Raw genomic sequence first — 8,568 nt, forward strand, 5'->3', positions numbered from 1 at the left:
ATAAGGATCTGATGGGAGATTGCGAATGGGAGTTTTTTTATAAGCCAAGCCTCAATGCAACATGAATTACTTCTCACATTCTGCGCTAAAACACGGTCACATGACTGCAACTTCACTACAAGGGAAGTAGGAAATGTGGTTTATCTGTGTGCCCACAGGGAAACATGCATTGTTGAACCAGGCCTTGTGTTTTACTATAGAAGGTCATAAGAGGGACAGTAAGAGGAGCATACTACGGTGGTAAACTATGATGGTTATTGCTGGTCACTTCCCTAGTATCCATTTTTCACTCCTAATATTACCCCAATTTTTGTACTCCAAGGGAACTGACACTGACTTTCAGTACAGCTGGAACAGGGAGTGATGTATTCTGATTAGATCTTATAGGCTATAAGTTGAAAGCCGCTGTAGGTTCTGACATGGTAAAAATGTTTTGTTTTGTTTTTTTGTTTTTTTTTTTCAGGCTGGAGTGCAGTGGCACGATCTCAGCTCACTGCAATCTCAGCCCCAAGCAATTCTCCTGCCTCAGCCTCCCAAGTAGCCGGGATTACAGGCGTGTGCCACCACACCTGGCTAGTTTTTGTATTTTTGGTAGACACAGGGTTTCACCATGTTGGCCAGGGTGGTCTTGTACTACTGACCTAAGGTGATCTGCCCGCCTCGGCCTCCCAAAGTGCTGGGATTATAGGCATGAGCCACTGTGCCTGGCCAAAAATGATTTTTTAAAAATAAACTAATTGTGTGCATTGTAGGATGTTTAGCAAAAAATATATAAAAATAAATAATTAAACAAACTAATCAACCAGGTGTGATGGCTCATAACTGTAATCCCAGCACTTTGATTTTTCTTTTCTTTCTTTCTTTCATTTTTCTGGGGGGGCCCTACCTTCTGCAAATCCCAGCACTTTGGGAGGCTGAGGCAAGAGGATTCCTTGCGCCCAGGAGTTCAAAACTAGCCTGGGCAACAAAGTGAGAGCCTCTCTCTACTAAAAAAAAAAACCAAAACAAACAAACAAAAAAAATTAGCTGAGTGTAATGGCGTGTGCCTGTAGTCCTTGGGAGTCTGAGGTGGAAGGATTGCTTGAGCTCAGAATGCAAGACTGCAGTGTGCCATGATTGAGCCACTGCACTCCAACCTGGGCAACAGCGTGAGACCTGTCTCAAAAAAGAAGCAAGAAACAAAAAAACTTCCTAATTAACGTTTATGCCTAAAATGCCTGTTAAATGAAATTTATGGGAAGCCATTGATTTGGACTGAGCTCCTGCTCTAGGTCCCAACAGACAAGACCAAACCAGAATGGAGTTACTTGTGCTAGGTGCCACATATCAAACTGAACTTTGAAATGGGCCAGTTTTTCAAAAAATAGGAAACTCACTGCAACCAATTAGAAGAGGCCCAGTTTACTTGAGCTGTTGTGATAAGGAAATTCCCCCTGCTTTAACCCTATAAGGAAAGTTCCTATTTTTTTTTTTAACGAAGTTTCACTCTTGTCGTCCAGGCTGGAGTGCAGTGGTGCGATCTTGGCTCACTAAAACCTCCACCTCCTGGGTTCAAGTGATTCTCCTGCCTCAACCTCCCGAGTAGCTGGGATTACAGGTGCCCACCACCATGCCCAGATAATTTTTGTATTTTTAGTAGAGACAGGGTTTCATCATGTTGGCCAGGCTGATCTTGAACTCCTGACCTCAGGTGATCCACCCACCTCAGCCTCCCAAAGTGCTGGGACTACAGTCACGAGCCACCTTGTCTAGCCTGAAAGTAACTTTGAAACAACCAATTCGCTCCCCCATCCCGTTTCTGCTTCTTCCGCTTTTTTCTGCCTTTAAAGCCCATCTCCTCTGCTCAGCCCACGGGAGCACCTTTTCTGTGGCATAGATGAGCAGCTGCCTGATTCATGAATCACTAATAGAAGCCAATTTTATCTAGTTTTTGCTCTTTAATCTTTTTTTTTTTTGAGACAGAGTCTCACTCTGTCACCCAGGCTGGAGTGCAGTGGCGCAATTTCGGCTCACTACAACCTCCACCTCCCAGGTTCAAGCAATTCTTGTGCCTCAGCCTCCCGAGTAGCTGGGATTACAGGCATGCACTGCCACGCCCAGCTAATTTTTGTATTTTAGTAGAGACAGGGTTTCTCTAGCTAGGTCTCGAACTCCTGGCCTCAAGCGATCTGCCTGCCTCAACCTCTCAAATTGCTGGGTTACAGGCGTGAGCCACTGTTCCTGGCAGAAATTTTGCTTTTTTTTTTTTTTTTGAGATGAGTCTCACTCTGTCGCCCAGGCTGGAGTGCAGTGGCGCTGTCTCGGCTCACTGCAACCTCTGCCTCCCGGGTTCAAGCAATTCTCTGCCTCAGCCTCCCGAGTGGTTGGGATTACAGGTGCCCACCACCAAGCCCGGCTTATTTTTTTGTATTTTTAGTAGAGACGAGGTTTCACCATCTTGGCCAGGCTGGTCTTGAACTCCTGACCTTGTGATCCACCCGCCTCAGCCTCCCAAAGTGCTGGGATTACAGGCGTGAGCCACCGCGCCCAGCGAAATTTTGCTTTTTGCCATGATTTTAGAATCTGAGGCAGATGGTGTTCATCTTATACAAAGAGGCTGCCCCAAGAGAGAGTCCGTGATTCAGCTCCACCCCTGGACATTCCACACTGCCTTGAGGAGTGAGGATGTAGGTCAGAACTGTCTCCCACCAGGAACTAATGGATGAAGAAGTTAACGATGTGTTAGGGAGAAGGGATTCCCTCCTTCCTGGATCTGCCACTTCCTGACTCTGTACCTTAGGGAAGTACTTCATCCCTGCTTTCCAATATGTGGTCACCCCGAGAAGAATGGAAAAGATGTCTGTGTTAGGTGGCAGGTTTACTTTACCAATCATTACCTCTGATTTTCCTCTCAGAGGCCAGTGGTGGAGGGTTGCATTATTATTACAGCGTGCACCACCACTTTCTGGAGGAAGACTGTCCTCCCAGCTCCATTAGCATCACACTTGGCCACATGCTGTGGTTTAACTGTGTCCCCTAAAGTTCACATGTTGGAAACTTGATCCCCACTGTGACAGTATTAGGAGGTCGGACCTTTAAGAAGTGAAGAGGCATGAAGACTCTGCCTTCTTGAATGGATTGACATTATTATCACAGGAGTGGGTTCCTTATAAACAAATGAGTTTGGTCTCCTCTTGCTGTCTCTTATCCTCTCTTTGCCCTTTTGTCATGGGATGATGCAGCAAGAAGCCTTGGGCTAGATGCCAGCTCCTTAATCTTGGACTTGCCACCCTCCAGAACCATGAGCCAATAAATTTCTGCTCATGATAAGCTGCCCAGTCTGTGGAATTCTGTTACAGCAGCACAGAATGGACTAACACACCATATGACTTCCTCTGGCCAGTGCCTGTGTTAAAAAAGAGAGATTCAGCCAGGCGTGGTGGTTCACACCTTTAATCCTAGCACTTTGGGAGGCCGAGGCAGGTGGATTGCCTGAGCTCAGGAGTTTGAGACCAGCCCGGGCAACATGGTGAAACCCCGTCTCTACTAAAAATACAAAAAATTAGCTGGGTGTGGTGGTGCGCACCTGTAATCCCAGCTACTTGGGAGGCTGAGGCATAAGAATCACTTGAACCTGGGAAGTGGAGGTTGCAGTGAGCCGAGATCGTGCCACTGCACTCCAGCCTGGGTGACAGAGCGAGACTGTCTCAAACAAACAAAAAAAGGCTGGACGTGGTGGCTCACGCCTGTAATCCCAGCACTCTGGGAGGCCGAGGCGGGTGGATCATGAGGTCAGGAAATCCAGACCATCCTGGCTAACATAGTGAAACCCCGTCTCTACTAAAAATACAAAACACGGCCGGGCGCGGTGGCTCATGCTTGTAATCCCAGCACTTTGGGAGGCCGAGGCGGGCGGATCACGAGGTCAGGAGATCGAGACCACGGTGAAACCCTGTCTCTACCAAAAATACAAGAAAATTAGCCGGGCGTGGTGGCGGGCGCCTGTAGTCCCAGCTACTCGGAGAGGCTGAGGCAGGAGAATGGCATGAACCCCGGAGGCGGAGCTTGCAGTGAGCCGAGATTGCGCCACTGCACTCCAGCCTGGGTGACAGAGCGAGACTCCGTCTCAAAAAAAAAAAAAAAAAATACAAAACACATTAGCCGGGCGTGGTGGCACACACCTGTAATCCCAGCTATTCAGGAGGCTGAGGCAGGAGAATCGCTTCAACCTGGGAGTCGGAGGTTGCGGTGAGCCAAGAAAGCCACTGCACTCCAGTGTGGTGACAGAACGAGACTCTGTCTCAGGAAAAAAATAAAAAAAAGAGGCAGAGAGAGAGATTCATTCTGACACTTGTTAAACCACAGTAAGGCATACAATCTGAGCTATTTGATCAGAAAAAAAATAAAGGACATTAAGGCAGACTTTATTCAAGGGAGACCATCATGGTAGGTGTGGGTACCACTGCAATGGGGTCTTGCAGTGGAGGAGAGTGATTGGGCTCAACTCCAAATGCAACATGGAAAAGTGGGTATTTATAGCCAAGGAACAGGATTGAGCTCAGTAGATGCAAAATTACCAAAAGGAAACATTAGGATAGGAGAGATTCTGGCTAAGCTGACATAACAGGATTCTTGCTGAAGACAGGCCAGGGTGACCAGACATTAGCTGGAGGATGAGGAACCTGATCAGATATTGAGAGTGATCAGATATTGAGGATGGGAGATTCTGGCTAACCTGACCTAGCAGAATCCTTGTTACGAATTGGACAATGCAGATATAAACACAGAAGTACAAAAGTCAAGGCCTTGTTGAAAAAGAGTTCAGAGAAGTCTGAGTAGAGTTTGGTCAAGGAGAGAATCATTGGCAGATATGAACAGAAGTGACACAGGTCACTTCCCAGCAGAAGCTTTAAGGGTTGGTGCATAAATTGGCAAAAGTTCTCTTTTCCTTCTGCTGTGAGAAGGGCAGTGTGACACTTAGGGGCACAGAGTGCAGGTGTGGTGGACCAGAGCCCTGGGCTAACAAGGAATGGACCCATTGTTTGAGAAGTAATTTTTTGTGGTGTGAGCCAATGATGATTTGGGGTTCATTTGTCCTTGAAGCAGAACCATGCCCATCCTGACCAATAGAGAAATATGTGCTATCCACAGTGATGTCTTCCTAGACAGGACAGGCCTTCTGTGGGTGGCTCTGACTGCTTCCTAAGGCTGAGATGAAGCCTGTTTCCCTGCAGTCTCTGAATTGTCCCTGGCTCCTTCTTGGTGTTGAGCATGGCCCAGCTGCACCCTCTCATGGGACAGCCCCACAGTGATGTGTGGGTGGAGGAGCCTCTGCAGGGTCCGCACCCCTGGCTTCCAGGAAGAGCTCTGCTTTGTTTGTCACCAAGCCTACAGCTTATGACTGTTTCAAGGGCCTTCATTTAGAGGCAGGGCGTGGTGGCTCATGTCTGAAATCTCAGCACTTTGGGAGGCTGAGGCAGGTGGATCACCTGAGGTCAGGAGTTCGAGACCAGCCTGGCCAACATGCTGAAACCGTCTCTACTAAAAATACAAAAAATTAGCCAGGCGAGGTGGTGTGTGCTTGTAATCCCAGCTACTCGGAAAGCTGAGGCAGGAGAATTGCTTGAACCTGGGAGGCAGAAGTTGCAGTGAGCCGAGATCACACCACTGCACTACAGCCTGGGCAACAAGAGCGAAACTCTGCCTCAAACAACAACAACAACCGCCACCAACAAAAAAACAGGGCCCTCATTTACATTTGAGACCTAAAAAATTTTTATTACATCTAAAATATTTTTTAAGCCCTGCCAAATAAAAACTCATAAATGTTTAACCAAATGCCCACAAAACATAACTTTTTCTTTTTATTTTTTTTTTGAGATGGAGTCTCGCTCTGTTGCCCAGGCTGGAGTGCAGTGGCGCGATCTCGGCTCACTGCAACCTCTGCCTCCCAGATTCAAGTGATTCTCCTGCCTCAGCCGCTGGAGTAGCTGGGACTACAGGTGCGTGCCACCATGCCCGGCTAATTTTTTGTATTTTTAGTAGAGATGGGGTTTCACCCTGTTAGCCAGGATGGTCTCGATCTCCTGACCTCATGATCTGCCTGCCTCAGCCTCCCAAAGTGCTGGGATTACAGGCGGGAACCACCGTGCCCGGCCTATAACATCATACACGATTTCTTCATCATTAAATCCAATCCTTATAAAATTTTCAGGACAGTGGAAAACATGTGGCTTAAATTTTCTCACATTGCCAGAATTCCCCATGAAGTAAGATAAAAGGATTGCATGAAACCACAGTTGATCATAAAAAGTTGAGTGAATCATTTGTAACCAAATGATTTCAGAACCAAAATCATAAAAATCCTTTCAAATTTTATTTTACAGCAGAATTGTGTTTTCTGCACTATGTGGGTGTGTTTTTATACATTTGATAGGAGATGCGTAGTGAGCATCCAGTGGCAAGGCTGGAAGGAATGTCTTCAGAGGCAGGAGGATTGCTTTGAGCCCAGGAGTTTGAGGCCAGCCTGGGCAACAGAGCAAGACCTCATCTCTACAAAAAAATAGAAATATTAGCCAGGTGTGGTAGCATGTGCCTGTGAATCCAGCTACTCTGGAGGCTGAGGTAGGAGGATTGCTTGAGCCCAGGGGCTTGAGACTGCGGTGAGCTGTGATTGTGCCACTGCACTCCAGCCTGGGCAACAGAGTAAGACCCTATCTCAAAGAAAAACAAACAGAGCTTCTAGACAGTGGTTCTCAAAATGTGACGCTTGGACAGCAGCAGCAGCCCCTGGAAACTTGACAGAAATATAAGTTCTCAGGTTCCACTCCAGCTCTGCTGAATCGGAAACTCTGGCATTCGGCCCAGCACTCAATGTTTTAGCAATCCCTCCAGCTGATTATGATACTGGCTCAAGTTTAAGAACCACTACCTATACTCTCTGAGGGCAGCAAAATAATTCATTTTCCAGCCTCTCCTGCAGCTAGGTGTGGCCATTAGACTAAGTTTTGACAAGTGGGATGTAAGTAGATGTATTGGGACTTCCAGGAAGGTGCCTTAAAATGAAGAAGCCCTTCAGCAGGATGCGGTACCTCACGCCTGTAATCCCAGCACTTTGGGAGGCCAAGGCGGGCTGATCATAAGGTCAGGAGATCGAGACCATTCTGGCTAACACGGTGAAACCTTGTCTCTACTAAAAATACAAAACATTAGCTGGGCGTGGTGGCGGGCGCCTGTAGTCCCAGCTACTCGGGAGGCTGAGGCAGGAGAATGGCGTGAACCTGTGAGGCAGAGCTTGCAGTGAGCCAAGATCGTGCCACTGCACTCCAGCCTGGGCGACACAGCGAGACTCCATCTCAAAAATAAAAAAATAAAATAAAATAAAATAAAAATAAGCCCTTCTTTGGCCTTGTCCTCCAGCTGCTGACCTACAGTATAAATATGTAATGACTGGAGCTTAGGCAGCTGTTTTGAATCACGAGGATGAAGCCTAATCTTGAGGGTTGATGAACTGGAAAACTAATAAAAGCCCAAGTTCCCAAGACTTCGTGGCATTGCCGTAAATGAGAAAGCAATAATTTTTTTTTTTTTTTTTTTTTTTTAAAGACAGAGCCTTACTCTGAGTGCAGTGGTGCAATTTTGGCTCACTGCCCCCTCCATCTCCCAGGTTCAAGCGATTCTCCCACCTCAACCTCCTGAGTAGCTGGGATTACAGGCATCCATACCATGCCTGACAAATTTTTGTATTTTTAACTAATTATTTATTTATTTATTTATTTTTTGAGATAGAGTCTCACTCTGTTGCCCAGGCTGGAGTGCAGTGGCATGATCTCGGCTCACCGCAACCTCCACCTCCCAGGTTCAAGTGATTCTCCTCCCTCAGCCTCCCAAGTAGCTGGGATTACAGGCACCCGCCACCACACCTGGCTAATTTTTGTATTTTTAGTAGAGACAGGGTTTCACCAAGTTGGCCAGGCTGGTCTTGAACTCCTGACCTCAGGTGATCCTCCCACCTTGGCCTCCCAAAGTACTGGGATTACAGGCGTGAGCCACCACGCCCGGCCTGTATTTTATTTTTATTTTTGAAGACGGAGTTTCGCTCTTGTTGCCCAGGCTGGAGTGCAGTGGTACGATTTTGGCTCACTGCAACCTCCACCTCCTGGCTTCAAGCAATTCTCCTGCCTCAGCCTCCCGAGTAGCTGGGATTACAAGTGCCCGCCACCACACTTGGCTAATTTTTTGTATTTTTAGTAGAGACAAGGTTTCACCACGTTGGCCAGGCTGGCCAGGCTGGTCTCGAACTCCTGAACTCAGGTGATCCACCTGCCTCAGCCTCCCAAAGTACTGGGATTACAGGTGTGAGCCATTGCGCCCAGCCTGAATTTTTGTATTTTCAGTAGTGATGGAGTTTCGCCATATTGGCCAGGTTGGTCTCAAACTTTGGTCCCAAAGTGCTGGGATTACAGGCACGAGCCACTGCACCCGGCCTGTAAGTAATTGTTATTTTGTTTTCTGTTATATGCAGCCATCTCCTGATATATGATCTGGGCCGCTCTCTTAGATTCAAAGGCAGAATCAACAGGAAACTGA

This window comes from Hylobates moloch, unplaced genomic scaffold, assembly GCF_009828535.3.
Source record: "Hylobates moloch isolate HMO894 unplaced genomic scaffold, HMol_V3 SCAFFOLD_15, whole genome shotgun sequence".
Lineage (NCBI taxonomy): Eukaryota > Metazoa > Chordata > Mammalia > Primates > Hylobatidae > Hylobates > Hylobates moloch.